At 35.9% G+C, this 16670-nt stretch overlaps 2 long non-coding RNA genes across 4 annotated transcripts in view; one reads left to right on the top strand and one right to left on the bottom strand.

The window, feature by feature from the left end:
• LOC130054111 (uncharacterized) overlaps positions 1-16670 on the top strand; it is a 45490-nt gene that overhangs the window by 24716 nt on the left and 4104 nt on the right. Inside the window, exon 2 of the long non-coding RNA XR_008802388.1 lies at positions 1370-1422. This is a non-coding gene — a long non-coding RNA (uncharacterized LOC130054111). The remainder of the gene's footprint in view (positions 1-1369; positions 1423-16670) is intronic.
• Positions 6126-11872, bottom strand: LOC125679496 (uncharacterized). Of its 3 annotated transcripts, none has more exons than XR_008802379.1 (3): positions 10185-11872; positions 8964-9075; positions 6126-7126 (listed from the first exon to the last, which is right to left on the bottom strand). It is a non-coding gene; the product is annotated as an uncharacterized LOC125679496 (long non-coding RNA). The 3 variants fall into 3 exon arrangements; XR_008802381.1 differs by lacking the exon at positions 10185-11872 and adding an exon at positions 9300-10152; XR_008802377.1 differs by having other exon boundaries at positions 8964-11872.

Here is a 16670-nt window from a genome sequence, read left to right as displayed (position 1 = left end):
TTGTATGAAATTACATTTTAAAAATATATCACCAACATTCATCAATAACAAATCAATCATTAGAAAAAAACAAATAGCCTCGCAGTGACCTCCATGCACACCAACAGCTGGGTATATTTCTAGGGGGAATACTTGTATATTTAAATACCATATTGTAATTTTTCTAAATACTTCAGTTTTAAGCGAATCATAAGAAAAGATACCCACCGCCACCCCTTCAACCATCCTGCTGTATATATTTTACACGTTGTCATTTGGCTATAGTTGTGGCCTATTGTTTGTTGCCACCTTATTTTTCATCATAGTGATTATAATTTTCACACTATATCTTAACATGTAACTTTGGGAGATCCTAAACCAAGTCTATGTACAATTTGATAAGAAAGTAGGATCTCCCTAATTGTTTATCTTGATATCTTCTTGTCATTAATAAATGACAGTTTTACAACTACAATAATTACTTGTTTGTTGAGATGAAAAATAACTAGCTGCGGGAAACATGTTTTAACTTCTAGATTTATCATATAGAAGGCATAAATGTAATTTTGCGCTTTATAAATGAATAAAATAATAATAATAAGATAAATCTGGATGAATCTCATTCCTCTCAAATCCGGTGCATGTGCAGTATTCTTGTTAATTACAAAGCCATCATCTTATGAATCGAGAAAAGTAACATATCATTAATTGGGAATTACCTTCGTGTATATTGATTCATTGATTGATTGATTGATTGTATCTCTCGGCCACCGTCTTCATGTATATAGCACAGATTGTTATTGTAAAGGTTTCAATACCTGCTTATAATCATAAACATTTAATTTTGATAATAAAAACGCAAATGTCTTGATATTCTGCTTGCACATTTCAGCCACTAGGATCCCGTGTATATACAGGAACGCCCACAGGCCCACAGAAGCGGCATCTTAAGACAGTTGCTATAAATAGTCACCGTCTTAAACAAACCGACACATATTCATTTTGTTTTATTGCATTTGTAACCCAATCCGTCGCCCACACTCACATTTATTGCTTTTTAGAACATTCAGGTAGAAATAACTTCCTGATGGATATGTATTTGAGGAAATAGTATTTTTATAACATAATTCATTACCGTATGTAGTTTACAAGCAATGGTGGAAGAAATTGTGCACAATGTTCATTGCATGTTACGTATTGCTCTTCTGTTTACATTTTGTTCATTCAAAAGCTGGACTCGGGGCAGGAGTCTGAGGTCGGTAAGTAATGATCACCATAAATAAAATGTAAACCAAATAACTTAATTGAAATTTAATGAAACTAAGAAACAATAATGCTTACATTTATAACATCAGACACAAATCGTTTTAATATCGCGGCTTATTTGTAGTGATCCTTTGAGATGCTGCCCGAATTATCGACAGGAGTATACATTCTGCAGCCGTAAGCAATTAACTTTTGTTTTTGAATAGTTTAAAATCACTGGAACCATATTCATTTCTCCCAGAAAAAATGATGGGGGTATACATGTATCGCTACGTCATCCTATTTTCATTCCCTCAAAAACTTCATGGCGAAACGGATATAGTAACGGTACCATTCTTGTGTGGGTGAGTATGTTTGAGAGAGAGAGAGAGAGAGAGAGAGAGAGAGAGAGAGAGAGAGAGAGAGAGAGAGAGAGTGTGTGTGTGTGTGTGTGTGTGTGTGTGTAACATTGATTAATTGATCTAATGTTTTCTGCCACACTCAACAATTTTTCAGTTATCTGGTGGCGCCCAGTTTTTATTGGTGGACGAGAGAACCCGGATACAATGTACCTGGGAAGGGGCCACCGACCCTCCGAAAGTAAACTGGGAAACTATCTCACTGATGCGCGCGAGCGGGATTAGAACCCACATCGACAGAGATGAGAGGCTGTGTGATTTTGAGGACGATGCTCTAATCTCTCGGCCACGGAGGCCCTGTGTGTGTATCACTCTTAACTCTAAAATTAACTTTGTATTCCTTAGTTATAGGAGCCGTGATCGTTATCTTCACCGAATTTGTAAACTCTTTACAGGCAGCATTTTCTGCTTGATTCATTCTTCACATGTAGCATTGTTATCAAAAGAAAAATCCTTGATTTTGGATCAAATGTTCAAGGTCACTACAGGACTAAATAGGAAAGGCTTGCAGACACTCCACAGGTTACATTACTTTATGCTCAATTGATTTAATACTTTACTTGAGAAAAAATCTCTTTCTAAGGCCTTTAACGCAACATTTACATTCATTGTTATTTCGGATTTCACATATTTCGGTTGAGCATCACTGAAGAGACATTATTTGTCGCAATGCGCATCTGGTGCATCAAAATTGGTACCGTACAAGTTTTACATGATGACCCCTGGGTCGAGGCCTTTGCTGGTGGACTGTTAGTCCCCGAGGGTCTCTACAGTTCAGTAGCTAAGTACTTCGTTACTAGCTTGAAAATACGGATGTATATTTAATTGGTGTTATAAAATTTAGAAATTCATTTCAAAATTAAGGATTATATCCCTCACGCATAGCTCTCATCCTTAGACGAATTTGACTCCACATTTTTGGCACACTTTTCCCCTATAATGGCTCTAAAACTTCATTGTTATTTCGGATTTCAAACATTTCGGTTGAGCATCACTGAAGAGACATTATTTGTCGAAATGTGCATCTGGTGCATCAAAATTGGTACCGTATAAGTTTTACATTTAGATATACATTTATCTACTACGTTTTATCTATTAGTAAAATTCATTTTTATTTATATTCGATTCGGTATATTACAGTCAAAGCGAAAGTCACCACAGAGTCTATCACATTTGCTTCATATTTTCATATTTTATAGCACATAAATTTTATCGGCAAACTGAGAGCTCAACTTTATAACAAACGGGATGTCTTCAACTTCTCCATCTTCAACTTGAACCTGTTGTAAAGTCGAATGCTGACTTGTTTTATACCAATTGTTAGACCCTTGTTTACACACTGATTTTGAGTACGGGTTACTCCGTTTACCTGATCAAGCTATAGGCTCAAGACGAATGTGACCAATTGACAGGGGATGTTTACTTCTCCTAGGCACCTGATCCCACCTCCGGTATATCCAGGGATCTTTATTTGCCCAACTCTATTTTGTATTGCCTATATTAGTTATGACTTGTGAGATTGATCACTGTTCGTTATCTTCATCTTTCATATAGCAATATTCTATTATCACCTTTATGTGATGTATTTGCCTCTCAACGTATTCGATACGCTAGAGCATGTCCTGCGTGTGACCAATTTTAAAATCGAGGCAATCTACTGACAAAAAAGTCAATGTTACATTGGTTTCAACAATCTCGTTTGAAGTCAGCATTTCGTAAATTCTATTTCGTTAGAATGATCTTATTTGCAAATACAACCTGTTGTCAAGTATGCTTACTTGTTGCATAACAATTGTTAGGTCGTTCTTTACACACTGATTTTGAGTACGGGATACTCCGTTTACCTGGTAAACCTATAGGCTCACGGCTGATGTGACCGGTCAATAGAGGGCACTTACTCCTCTAAAGCACCTTCACCCACGTTTATTATGCCCGTAGGTTCGTATTATCCTTACTCTTAATTATTCCCTGTGGGAGTTAAGAGATTGGTCTATGTTCATCATCTTCACTTTTCTTGTAGCTTTGTTATCAAGAGTGAAAGAACGCTATTGAGTTTGGGATCTAAAGATCACCACGGGACCTCATGGAGAAAACTTGTAGGCACTCATTCTGAGAACTCCTATTATTGTTTTATGTCCCATTCTCGACATTTTTCACACATAAACATACGTCACCAGCCTTTTGTGAAATGCCAGAAATTTTGATCTATGCATGACGTTTACCTTATGTCCTACTGCAGAGAAAAATCTAGACATTTGATTGGACGACAAACCGGTAACATGAGGCCCTATATTATATTCTGTCAAGAATAGATGGGGTACAAAATAGCTTCGATAGATCTAGATATATACTTAACCGCTTCGTAAAATAAACATCATTTTAAAAATATTTTTTTTAAATCCATCGTTTAGTTTTCGCAGTTTCAGAAATTATAGTAAAATCACATTTATTTCCGTTAAATAATAAAAGTAACATAATAACGATGTGTACCAGATAGTGTGTTATCGGTCACATATCCCTTTCATCTTTAGCTGTGTACCAACGCGTATCCAGCCGTGAAAAAGGAAACCATGGGATACACTACTTCTAACTATTTTTACAAAACAATCCACATTAGCACTCCAAGATCAATAGAAACGCCATTTATCATGCCACCATCAACTCAAACTCTACTTTCACTCCGCACACATTAATATTTTCCTGTACAAAATTCGGAGCTCGATGGCAAAAAACCTCGATGATATTTTCCCCGATTTTTGCATGACCTTTTATCCAGCAGCAAATACCAAATGTTCCATACTTGCAGTGATGCATAATTCACAATTTAAACACAGATGCCATAAGTTCAAGAATCAAAACGATGACGAACAACAAGTTTACTGGGTGACATCACAGCTGCTGCCGCACCATTTGGGTTTAGGCTAAGGAGTTAAAGGCCTATACATGTATAATATATATATTATTGATAACTATCTCACATCAAATGTAAAGTTAAAATTAAAAAAATAAAATGCAATTGTTCTTTAAAAGTTATTTCTTAAATTAGTTCACAAATGTATAAAAAGAATTCTAATAATTTCTTTCCAGTTTTGTTTTTCAGAACGCACCCCCGTCTTCATTGTCCGATTTCTACATTGATCGCTCTGCAGTAGGACATATTCGTTATATGGATTCTTGGCAGGGTATATGGACTCGCATTCCATGTCAAAGTATATAACAGCTTGGGAGAGAATATAAACATTGACAGGGAATTCGAGTCCATATACCCTACCAAGAATCCATATAACGAATAATATATCGTGTCAAAGTCTTCCGTGACACTATACCTTTAAGGTCGTTCGCAGGACTTTTCACATTTAATGCCGATGTTGTAGATTAGACCTTTCTCCGAAAAAATGGGCTACGCATAGCATTTCCCCTAGGAAGAATAAACCCAGACCCATCTTTTGCCCTAGGTAGAAGCACCCCAGTATAGAATCTCACAACTGTCCGTTTCCAGTAGTGTAGGATTTCCCCACAATAGTTATCATATTCCTGGAAACCTGGCTGTATACATGTAGTAGGAAAAGTACTAGATAATAGAATTGCCCCATAGTTAGGTTTCTCCCACCCGATTTTGGATTTAATTTTAGTAATATGTCCTTCAGATAGCCAATTGCGTTGTCATCTAATACTGTATATTGATTGATTGATATTTTCCGCCACACTCAACAATTTTTCTGGTGGCGCCCAGATTTCAATGGTGGAAGAGAGATCCCAGATACAAAGTACGTGGGAAGAGGCCACCGACCTTCCGAAAGTAAACTGGGAAACTTTCTTACTTACCAGTGCGAGCGGGATATATTGCATACAAAAGTATGAGGGTTTTTATACCCCCCGCAACAAGTTGGAGTGGGGGGGGGTATACTGGAATCGGGTTGTCCGTCTGTCTGTCCGTCCGTCCGTCCATCCGTCTGTAGACGTAATGGTTTCCGAGCTCTAAAGCATTATCCTTTCCACCTACCGTCACCATATCATATATATGGACTACCCATGGGATGAAGATGTTCCCTATTGATTTTGGGGTCAAAAGGTCAAAGGTCAAGCGCACTGGAGATCGAAGTATCAATATGGTTTCCGTGCTCTCAAACGTTATCCTTTCCACCTACAGTCACCATATCATACATATGGACTACCCATGGGATGAAGATGTTCCCTATCGATTTTGGGGTCAAAAGGTCAAAGGTCACGCGCACTGGACATCGAAGTAGCAATATGGTTCGGTTTGTCATGCCATTTGTTTTTTACACTCAGAAAAGAGGTAGTTTATACCTATTACCAACACCCTTTGGGAGATTGGGGTAAGCTGGGGGTATTCTTAGTGAGCATTGCTCACAGTACCTCTTGTTTTTAATGAAAAAGCATTTTAAAGTAAAACTTATACGGTATAATCTTTACTCCTTATACCCCGCACTTTTAAATCTACACACAATAACTACCATATCATCGTAAGCCAGGCGAGCTTGTTGGAGCAGCCGGCGTTTATTATGTAACGCCATACAAATGCACATATATACATACAATGCCATATTTTTTTTTATGAACGACGCCTACATATACCGTATTACGAAAATATTTGAAATGAAAATATGAAGTTCTGCTTTGTATTAAGTGTTTAAATTTTTAACCCCATCACTGACATTAAAAACCGCCCAGGAAAAACCATAGATGGTTAACTATGGAAACCTGTGTCCGTGCAAGTGTAAATAACATCTCCAGGGCAATGCCGGACGAGCATTTAAGCGGAACTACCGTAGTAAACATTGAATAATGATAGTAATGTGAGCTAAACTTTGATATTTAAAAAATAAAACTCGAGCGCCTCGTGTGAAGCGTTGGCTTAGAATAACCAAACACAAGACTATTACTCGAATTCACTAGGATTTTATTGGCCTTTCTATGGCCCCGCCTACTTTTTTGGCGCTTTAATACGTTTCTATCATACAATATTTTCCCGCTATTCTACGGAACGCGGGAAAAATCTAGTATAATCTTTACTCCTTACACCCCTCACTTTTAAATCTACACAAAATAACTACCATATAGCCGTAATCCAAGCGAGCTTAGAATTTTAGTCGTCCAAAAGTTAGATATGAAAAGCAAAAACTAAATCAAAATGAATAATTTTCCCACAAACAGGAAAATATTAACCATTGATGTCACAATCCAAGATTTTTTGAAAATGACATCTGATTTTCAATACTGTCTTTGACATAACCGTCTTTTGATGAATCTGAAATCCGACGTCCGTGCTTTTTTCAAATTCTGTCATTAACGTTAGAGTTCGCTGCGGTATTAGCTCCACCAGAACGCAAGAATGCAGACCTATATTGACTTTATAAGAAATTCGCAAAGTTTCTTTGCTAAGAGGGCGTTGTCCGAGTCGTCCAAGGCAAATCCAGTGGAACTCACGATGTCCTCAATGTTCCTCTCCAATCTTAGCTCTGAAAATAAATATATGAACGAAAATAAGGCTTTAGTCAAATACTAATCTTACTATTATCGTATCGAAGATGTTGGAACTCCTAAGTATTCCGTTTTCTCCCTTGCCCTTTTGGGTAATATAGGACGTAAAATACTTTTTGTTTTTAACACCATTCTCCCATGTATCCCCTTTTTTAAGCATTGACCAAAATGGTGCAGATTTCCCCAACGGAATAACTAAACTTCCTCTCCTCAGTCTGATATGAGTTAATTTATCAGTCCCTTACCGACGAAGTCGAAGGGGACTTTAGGTTTGCACTCCATCCGTCCGTCCGTCTGTCTGTCCGTCAGTCCAGTTTTCCGCACTTTTTTCTATGTTCTTGCAGACATTTATTTTATATTTGGTACATGATATGGCGTTGCCATAACACGTTACTGATCAAGTTCGAATTTGGTCCCGGTCCGTTGATTTTTTTTACTTCGTTATGGCCCTTGGACTTAATTAGAGAAATAGTTTGAATTATCAGTTTTCCAGACTTTTTTTGGTTGTGCTTGCAGATATTCATTTGATATTTGGTACATTGCTTTGCTATAACAAGTTACAGATCAAGTTTGAGTTTCGTCTCGTTCCGTTGATTTTTCATTAAGTTATGGCCCTTGGACTTTGAAAAATAGCATGAATTATCAGTTTTCCGGACTTTTTTGGTTGTGCTTGCAGATATTCATTTGATATTTGGTACATTACTTTGCCATAACAAGTTACAGATTAAGTTTAAATTTTGTCTCTGTCCGTTGATTTTTCATTAAGTTATGGCCCTTGAACTTAGAAAAATAGAAAAGAGTACTCCACTCATTAAAACTTCTAGCACAGTAATACAACATATTGCTAAATTATTCATATCACCTACATGTCAGTTTATTGACTTGGTTAAAGACCTAATTAAACCTAATTATAAATTTCTCTTTTTACCCTGGTCTTGTCTCTACTCGAATAGTAGTTGATTCCTATCCTGGTTTCCCAATTTTCCCTTTTATCATAACCTACATAATGAACTTTGAATTTTGTTGTGGTAGAGTAAATTTTGCAACTGGTAGGGACTATGCATTGCCATGCAATACTCTCAAAATGCTTGTTGTTTTACAAATAAGTCTAGATGGAGGACTACATGTAGCCAGTTGTTTTCCTCTCCCCAAAATTGCTTTAAAGCGTCTACCTCACTGGTGTTATGACACCACCATCTTGAATTAATTTTAATACACTTGGTATTATAATCTGTTGCGAACCTGTCGCATGTGTGAGGCCCCCATAAAGTATCCATATCTTTGAAAATGTGATTTTTGATCCCCCAGTCATCAATATCATAACATCTACTCAATGTATCCGCATGAACATTTTTATTTCTTGGTACCCAAACACAGTTAAGTGCGACATTGCTGCGAGAACATTTCTTACGAATTTCTTGTGCAATCCTATGCAAATGAGCCTTTCTACTGCCCACCTCTAATATTCTACTGACATTTTACTGTCTGTGTGCCAATCTACACTTTCACCGTGAATACTTTCTCCTATAGTATTTAATGATCTATTAACCGATTCTAGTTCTCTCCAAGTAGAACTCTCACAAGATTTCTCTCTTGTCCACAATCCTATAACTTCTGAATTATCATTGCCTTCTATAACTGCACCATACCCAGTATCAGATGCATCGCTAAAAACGTTCAAGTTCGAGTTACTCTTGTGAACTTGAATATGATCTGAATTAAGGTTCGACAGATTTCAATTCCTCTGCTGACCGTGAATTCAACTCAATATAAGAGTGCCAACTAAAATTTGACAAAATATCTTGATACAAACACCTTGTGTAAAAATTGATCGCGTGTCCTACCGCGGCTTCCATAGATTTGTAACACCTCCAAATTGTGTTTTAGTTCTTTATTCCATGGTGATTAAGTATATGTACAGTGTTCCCTAAAATATACATCAAGATGTCATTAAAATCTTTCCCATACAAGTCAATAGCATTCTTGATTAATCCAAAAATAATTCTATACTTTTTTATTGTTTGACTTACAATCAATGACCTCAAACAATATTCATATAACTGTATTATGAATATCACCATTACACAAATATTAAAACTTTGTACACAACACTTCCATCAAAATACACAACAGCAATATGCAAACACATACCCAAAGTAAGGGGCAAACGTGGTTACTACAGCTATGGGCACTTCCCTTCTGAATAGTGTTGTATCGTACATGTAAGATGTACTATATCAAAATAAAAATATCAAATACAGACTCTATACATATTGCATGACCTTAGACTAATTATTACACTAACTGATTTCAAGTAACAATTAAATCATCTCAATACCCTTGTCTGTATAACTTTAGATGTAAACAATGAACTGCTGACACATACCGTGAACATTTAAACATGAAATTTATCTTCATAATAACTTCAAAGAACCGGTGCATCCATACCTAGAAAACTACATACTCTGTTACTTGTTCGAAATATACAAAGTGCTAGTTGCATCACTATAATACAAATTTTCACAGTACCTTAGACCATTTCCTGTCAACCAAATGGCCACAAAAATATCACGAGAAGTGACCAGCATGCAATGCACTGTTTCATATGACATTATAAATATTAATCAATAATTAGTTTTATGTCAAAGGTTTTCTTTAAATAACATAGCCCGAAATAATTTTCAACAAATAATGAAAATAAGAAATGATTACAAATAAATCCAATATTTCCAAACCTCATCAGCTTATCATTTAATGTTACATAATTTCACCCAATATGCCAACACTTAAAATAAAATGGTCAAGAGATAACGACCTCGACCCCAAATAAAGAGGTCCCCGGTTCAAATCCAATCATCACACAATATTTTGTTAAACTTGAAATTAAATTTCCTCTCTCTTAGAAATATAAGCTGACATGTGGCTCTAGCAATAGCCCTAACGTGGAACGTGTTTTGACCTGTTTGAATTAGTTTTAAAACATTTTTATATACTTCATTACCATCTTAATTCGCTCAAAAGTAACTTTCAAATTACCTGTCTCTGTATTCCACTCCAAACCCAACCAAACTGGGGTTTTTGGATGCCATTCACACTTAGATTCAGCGATCACAAAACCCAATTCAGAAAGATCCTTTCTTACAAGTCTACTAATAGACTCTGCCTCTGAAAAAGTTTTAGATCCTGCCAAACCATCATCCAAATATATGATTACGTGTAATCTTAAATTCCTCCAATACTGAACACCTTTTCTCAAAACGTTTGTAAAAATAAAGGCTGTCGAAGAAATGCCAAAAGGTAAAACGTTAAACACGTAATATTTTTTCTAACCATAATGCTCCTAATGAAAACCCAAATATTTTCTGTGTTCTTCAAAAATTTCTATATGATGATATGCAGACGTAAGGTCGAAACAAAACGCAAAAATATCCAGTATCAAAAAGTTCCCGAGCAGTTCTAGTATCTTCCATCCTAAATACAAAATCATGAAAGAACTTATTGATGTGTATGCAATCTAAGACCAAGCGTGGTTTACCTGATTTATTGAAAGCCACGGTCAATGCATTGGCCATAAAAGAAATGTGAGTTACCTGTGTTATGCAGCATTTCTGAATAACCTTTTGAATTTCTTGGTAAACAATACTCACATTGTCACTGGCAGATTTGTTGTTGTTAAAAAACTCACTTGATGGAACGTGCTTAAATGGAATTATGTAACCATTCTCTATAATACTCAAGACATAATTGTCTGTGCACATACTCTTCCATTTCGACAAATGCATTTTCAAACGTAAATATGGACTGACATATTCAGTATCATGATCTTTTTTAGAAACTATAAACTGACTTTGTGCTATATCAGCTTTAACAGAATTACTATTGTAATGAACATTAGCATTTTCATCTAGAATACTAGTACTTATCTTAATTAACGTTTCCTTTTTACAATCCCGTGCCCAATGCTCCGGGAAACCGCGCTTGTAATAGGTCCCTGGCTTCTTGTTGCTGTAACTTTTGTTTGACTTCTCAGGTGCTGATTTTGCGGGAGTTGTATAAGGTGTGAATCTGGCTTTTTGAGCTCGTTCCTCCTTCAATTTCTTTTCCGCGCGCATCTCTGCTTTAAATATTCTTTTCTCGTCTTCCTCGTCCGATGATATCTCGTGTTGAGTATATTCTTGTACGGTTCTCCAACCATTTTTGACGAGTCAGCAAGTTTTACTAGCCTTTGTATGTCGTCTATAAGCTCTATACCTTCCGTAATGCTTTGGAAAGCGGCTTCGGCTTCACCGTCGTTTATGTGGGTGTTGGCCTGTACCATTTTATCTCTCACAGTGTTGTTAAACTTGAACTGTGCCTCGTTGCCTTTTCTTTTAAAAACGAAAGTCTTATCGGAAGCTGCTTGAATTATGCACATTTACTGTTCGTGCTGTTGCTTTTCTTGCTTCGAGATCTTCACCTCTAAAGAAGCCAATTTGGAATCTATAACGTCTGACACTCTAGATAACAATATATCCATTTGTTGGGACTCCATTTTGCTGCTCCAAAAATAAAGCTCGAATGCCTCGTGTGAAGCGTTGGCTTAGAATGACCAAACACAAGACTATTACTCGAATTCACTAGAATTCTATTGGCCTTCCTATGGCCCCGCCTACTTTTTAGCGCTTTAATACGTTTCTATTATACCATATTTTCCCGCTATTCTACGAAACGCGGGAATAATCTAGTACCAATTTTGATGCACCTGATGCTCATTTCGACAGATAATGTCTCTTCAGTGATCTCCAACCGAAATGTTTGAAATCCGAAATAACAATGAAGTTTTAGAGCTATTATTGGGGAAAACAGTGTGCCAAAAAAGTGAAGTCAAATTCGTCTAAGGATAAAAGCTATGCGGAAGGGAGATAATTTTTAATGTCCATCCTTCCGTCTGTGAACAATATTTCCAGAGGATATCCTTTATAGACATCGAGTCTTTTAATGAAATTTTATGTCATGAATACAATTTTTGGCAATGGAATTTATGATGATGTCTCTGTGATACTTTAGAAAAGACCTGAATGATACGTAAACTAAACCATTACAGAAGTTGGGGTAAGACTCAAACATTTATATACACAGTTTCAAAAAACTATTTTCGCAACTTGACTAGAAAAAATCAAGATGATTGTGATTTACATTGTTTATATTGGAATGGATGATGCTTTTTTTTTAAATCTATAATGTGAAGTACCTGTGGAATTCCAAGGCCTACAGTTAATTAATAAGACCTTATTGATTTTTAGGTCAGATTATTGAATTAAAGACCATTCAAAAATTGTTCTTCCGCAGAAAATCAGCGGTTATGGCAATGAAATTAATGTTATAAAACTCAAATAGCAGGGTACATGCAGAAATTTGGAGGAATGATTTAGAGTCTCTGAAAAGGGAGGTATTAACTCAATTGGAGACAGGAAGCACCAACTCCTTTAAATGAATGCAAACTAATAATAGTAAATATTAATACTTTTTCACTTTAAGCCGGACATAGTGGAGGCCAATGAGCTTGTACATTTTCCTATAGTGTAGTTTTATAAAAGGACGGACGGTTGTGTTTGACTTTAAATCGGTCTTCTCTTCTGTCGCGTGTGCGTGCGCTAGCGAATATGTTTGGTTTTGCTAGCTATTCTTGCTTTATTCATTTCTTCCGATAACCAAGTACATATTTTAGATACTATTGCTGGACCGAGTGAATGTTCTATCAAGCCCCAATCTTTGCTCCTCAGCCGTGAAAGAGACACTTCAAACGCACTGTACCACAAAATATGCCAAAAGTGGTGTAAATCAAATGCGGATTCTAAAAACATCTACAGAACTTCTAGTATATTTGAAATATCAAAACCTTTATAAAATTAACAACATTAAAACGTATGACTTTTCAACTATTTACACCGCCATTCCTCACGATAAATTAAAGACTAGAATTTGACATCATAGACAGTTGCTTCGTCTACAAAAATGGAAAGTGCAAATATTCGTATTTAGCGATCAGTCACACCAATGACTACGAAGAATTATCAACGAGGAACTCCAGCATCTTTAAATATGCTTCTGTGTAGAATCAGAGTTGTGTTTGACAAAGTAATCTTTTCAATGGCTGATCTCAAGATATGAATATTACCCTTTTCCATGTTTATTGAACAAGCAACTGCCTATGATATCATAAAGTCAAGTGTGTGAAGGACTAAAGTATTTAGAAACTGATGTTGGGTTTTATCACAATACATACAAAAAACTATCAGTTTATCAAGGACAATTTCAGGTTTGATTTAACATTTCAATCGACGCAAATTAACATCCTGATTTCGAAATGTGTGCTTAATGAGGATAGCAGGTCACGTGATGTTGTGACCCCACATATGATAATTGCGTCTATTACCGATCAGCTGATTGTGAAGAAAAACAGTATTATTCAACTTCGTTTGATACCACTGTGATAGATTCGATATGGTTTTTTTTACATCAATGTTTTTATTACATACTATTCCTCTATTGAAACCCTAACAATTTTTGTCAACACGAAAACGACGAATGGAATTAAGAGGAACTCGGCTATATAACCTACTACATATCGTGCAAACTAATGAACACGCACCCACTCGTTTGTTTGTATTATTTATGATTTAGAATCATTCAATTAATTAGTTATGTTCCTCGTTTATATACCTAAAATAAACTATTTTAGGTCTATCTGAATATTTTCCTTCATAATCCATTGAACAGTCAAGGGTCAATCGAACATATATTTAGGGAGAAATGATGTGAACATGGCGAGATCAAAGTAAAAGTAGTTGCTAAAAATAATACATGAAATTCAATTAGGCAGATGTTTTTATTAGCATATATGATATACATGTATATTTAATCTTTAATTATGAACGTTGTCATGGCTAAAATAGACATAATGATCTCTTCCTAAAAATGTGTAAACGACGTTGCTCAATGATCATTCAATTATCTGTCTGAGAAAACTTTAAATATAATGAATACCTGTTTAAATATCACGCTTTATGGTTCAATCGAGATGTTTCGTTATATGTAGGAAAGAAATATGGATGTTTCTCCACAGAAATAGATAATTGTTTTTGTAATAATTACAGTAGTGGTCGATACCATACCACCCGCTAGCAAAATAGAACTCACAGGAACCGGTAATTTTGTCAGTAATAATTGTAGCAGTTGTCTATATCATACCACCTGTTTTACTAGGGGTGGTATGGTACATGTATTGCCAGTACTATTACCATCACCTCCTGTGATTCTTCGTTGATCAGAATACAAACAACATCAGGTATGCATTGAAAAGTGGGTATTTCTATAAGATCACCATTTATTGAGAACCACCAACAACCAGTTTGAACTTCACGCAAGTGATTTGAAAAGAAACACTAAAGGGCATATTGTAACATAAAGAAATATTTCATTTGTGACAATAAAAATCGCAGCACAGCACATTTGGATAATATTACAAACCACAATTATAACATCATCAAATCCCGTGGCGATCCGGATTGAAATAGGCCCACAGTACCCCTTACTTGTCATAAGAGGCGATTAAAGTTGTATGTTGTATTACGACAATTTTTTTCCATCTTGCAAAAACGCTATTAAATCATCGCACGTATGTAGTTACGAGGATGTATGACCTGTCATACATTTTTTCACCTGTTTTAACCAAACTAATTTGATTTTAACCAAAATTATTTGATTTTAAATCTGTGTTTACAAACACACGCGTCACTCTGCCATTTCAAGTGACAGTCACGTCATCAGTTCAAACATTCAAATCATCGGTGGTCTTGTCTGTGTAAAGCTGTGTATTTTGTAACAACAGTACCGTGCCTTAAGTTTAATAGAAATAAAAATATCAAATTCCTCTTAGTAATTCATTGTTTTACGCCCTTTCAGCCTTACAATTAGACAGAATACAGCATGTTGATTCCCGTGACGCGTGTGGGGCTATTTATAGACGCCTGACAATGTATAATTTAAAAGTCATCCGGAATACCTCGAGTCTTTCACAGTAAAACACCTTGTTTTTCGATGAAAGGCCTGAGGTGTTCCGGATGATTTTATTTTATATATCCTTGGACGAATTTGGATCCGGTTTTATGACACTCTAGTTTTCCTTTTAGCTTTTACAAATTTATTGTTATTTCGAATTTCCAAAATTTCGGCTTGAGCATCACTGAAGAGACATTATTTGTCGAAATGCGCATCCGGTGCATCAAAATTGATATGGTGTAGGTTTTACATTAGGACCCCTGGGTCGAGGCCTCTGCTGGTGGACTGTTAGTCCCCGAGGATCTCTAAAATCCAGTAGCTACGTACTACGTTACTAGCTTGCAAATACGGATGTATATTTAATTGTTGGAATAAAATTTAGAAATTCATTTCAAAATTAAGGATTATCTCCCTGATGCATAGCTCTTATCCTTGAACGAATATGGCTCCAGTTTTTGACACACTAGTTTTCGTTTTAGCTCTTACAAATTGATTGTTATTTCGAATTTCCAAACTTTCGGCTTGAGCATCACTGAAGAGACATTATGTGTCGAAATGCGCATCTGGTGCATCAAAATTGGTACCGTATAGGTTTTACATGTACCACACTTGTTTACTTTCTAAATAATCTTCTCGCTGTTTTCTTTCACATGCAAATGTTTTCAAGCATTTAATTAAGGAAAAAGTTATAACTTTTAACACTAATTGATGTGCTTGAAAGTAATGATGTACAAACATAATACATGAACATCCGATCATACAGCTTTAAATTTGGGTGAGAACGCAAAAAACCGAGGTCCCGTATCACAGCAGATGTGGTATGATAGAGATCCCTCCCTCCTCAAAGACCGTAAGCATTGATCATAAGCCTAAATTTGCAGCCCTTCACATGAAATGGTTGGTGATGTCTCCATATGAGTGAAAGATTCTTTTGATTTCATCAATAAAATATGTTCAAAACAAAACAAAGATTCTCGAGAGAAACGTTAATCATATAATCAATCAATGTAACACCATCAAGAAGTGTCTCTGTGTTCTGACGCTAAATACTTAGGTCGTCAACAGTCACCAAACAGTGACACCTTGTCCGTTTTGTGAAAATGAGTTAATCCTTATTGAAGTAAACGAAGGAAGAGGTGGTGGTCTGTAAACATATGCCTCTGCCGGACATGACGGAAACTGAAGACGGCGTTCCACTAAGTTGGTGCGCAGAATCCCCCATAGTCTGAAGATGTATTGAAAATTCTTATTGAAAATATAAGTAGCATTAAAAAACACTTTATATTAATTGAATATTATTTATATTCAATATCAAAATAGAAGTACAAAATGTATTTCAACGGCATATATAAGCATGTTAATGTAATGACGTTGTTTGACTTGAGAATGATAAAAATGTAGGTGGATAATAACTTAACATAGGTAATTGGAGTTTTGTCAGGTTTCACGACTACGATATCCCCTAAACTCAAATGCCACTGT

The sequence above is a fragment of the Ostrea edulis genome, chromosome 1 (genome assembly GCF_947568905.1).
Source record: "Ostrea edulis chromosome 1, xbOstEdul1.1, whole genome shotgun sequence".
Taxonomy (NCBI): Eukaryota; Metazoa; Mollusca; class Bivalvia; order Ostreida; family Ostreidae; genus Ostrea; species Ostrea edulis.
Note: the sequence above shows the minus strand (reverse complement) of the source record. Positions and strands in the feature narration are given on the sequence as shown.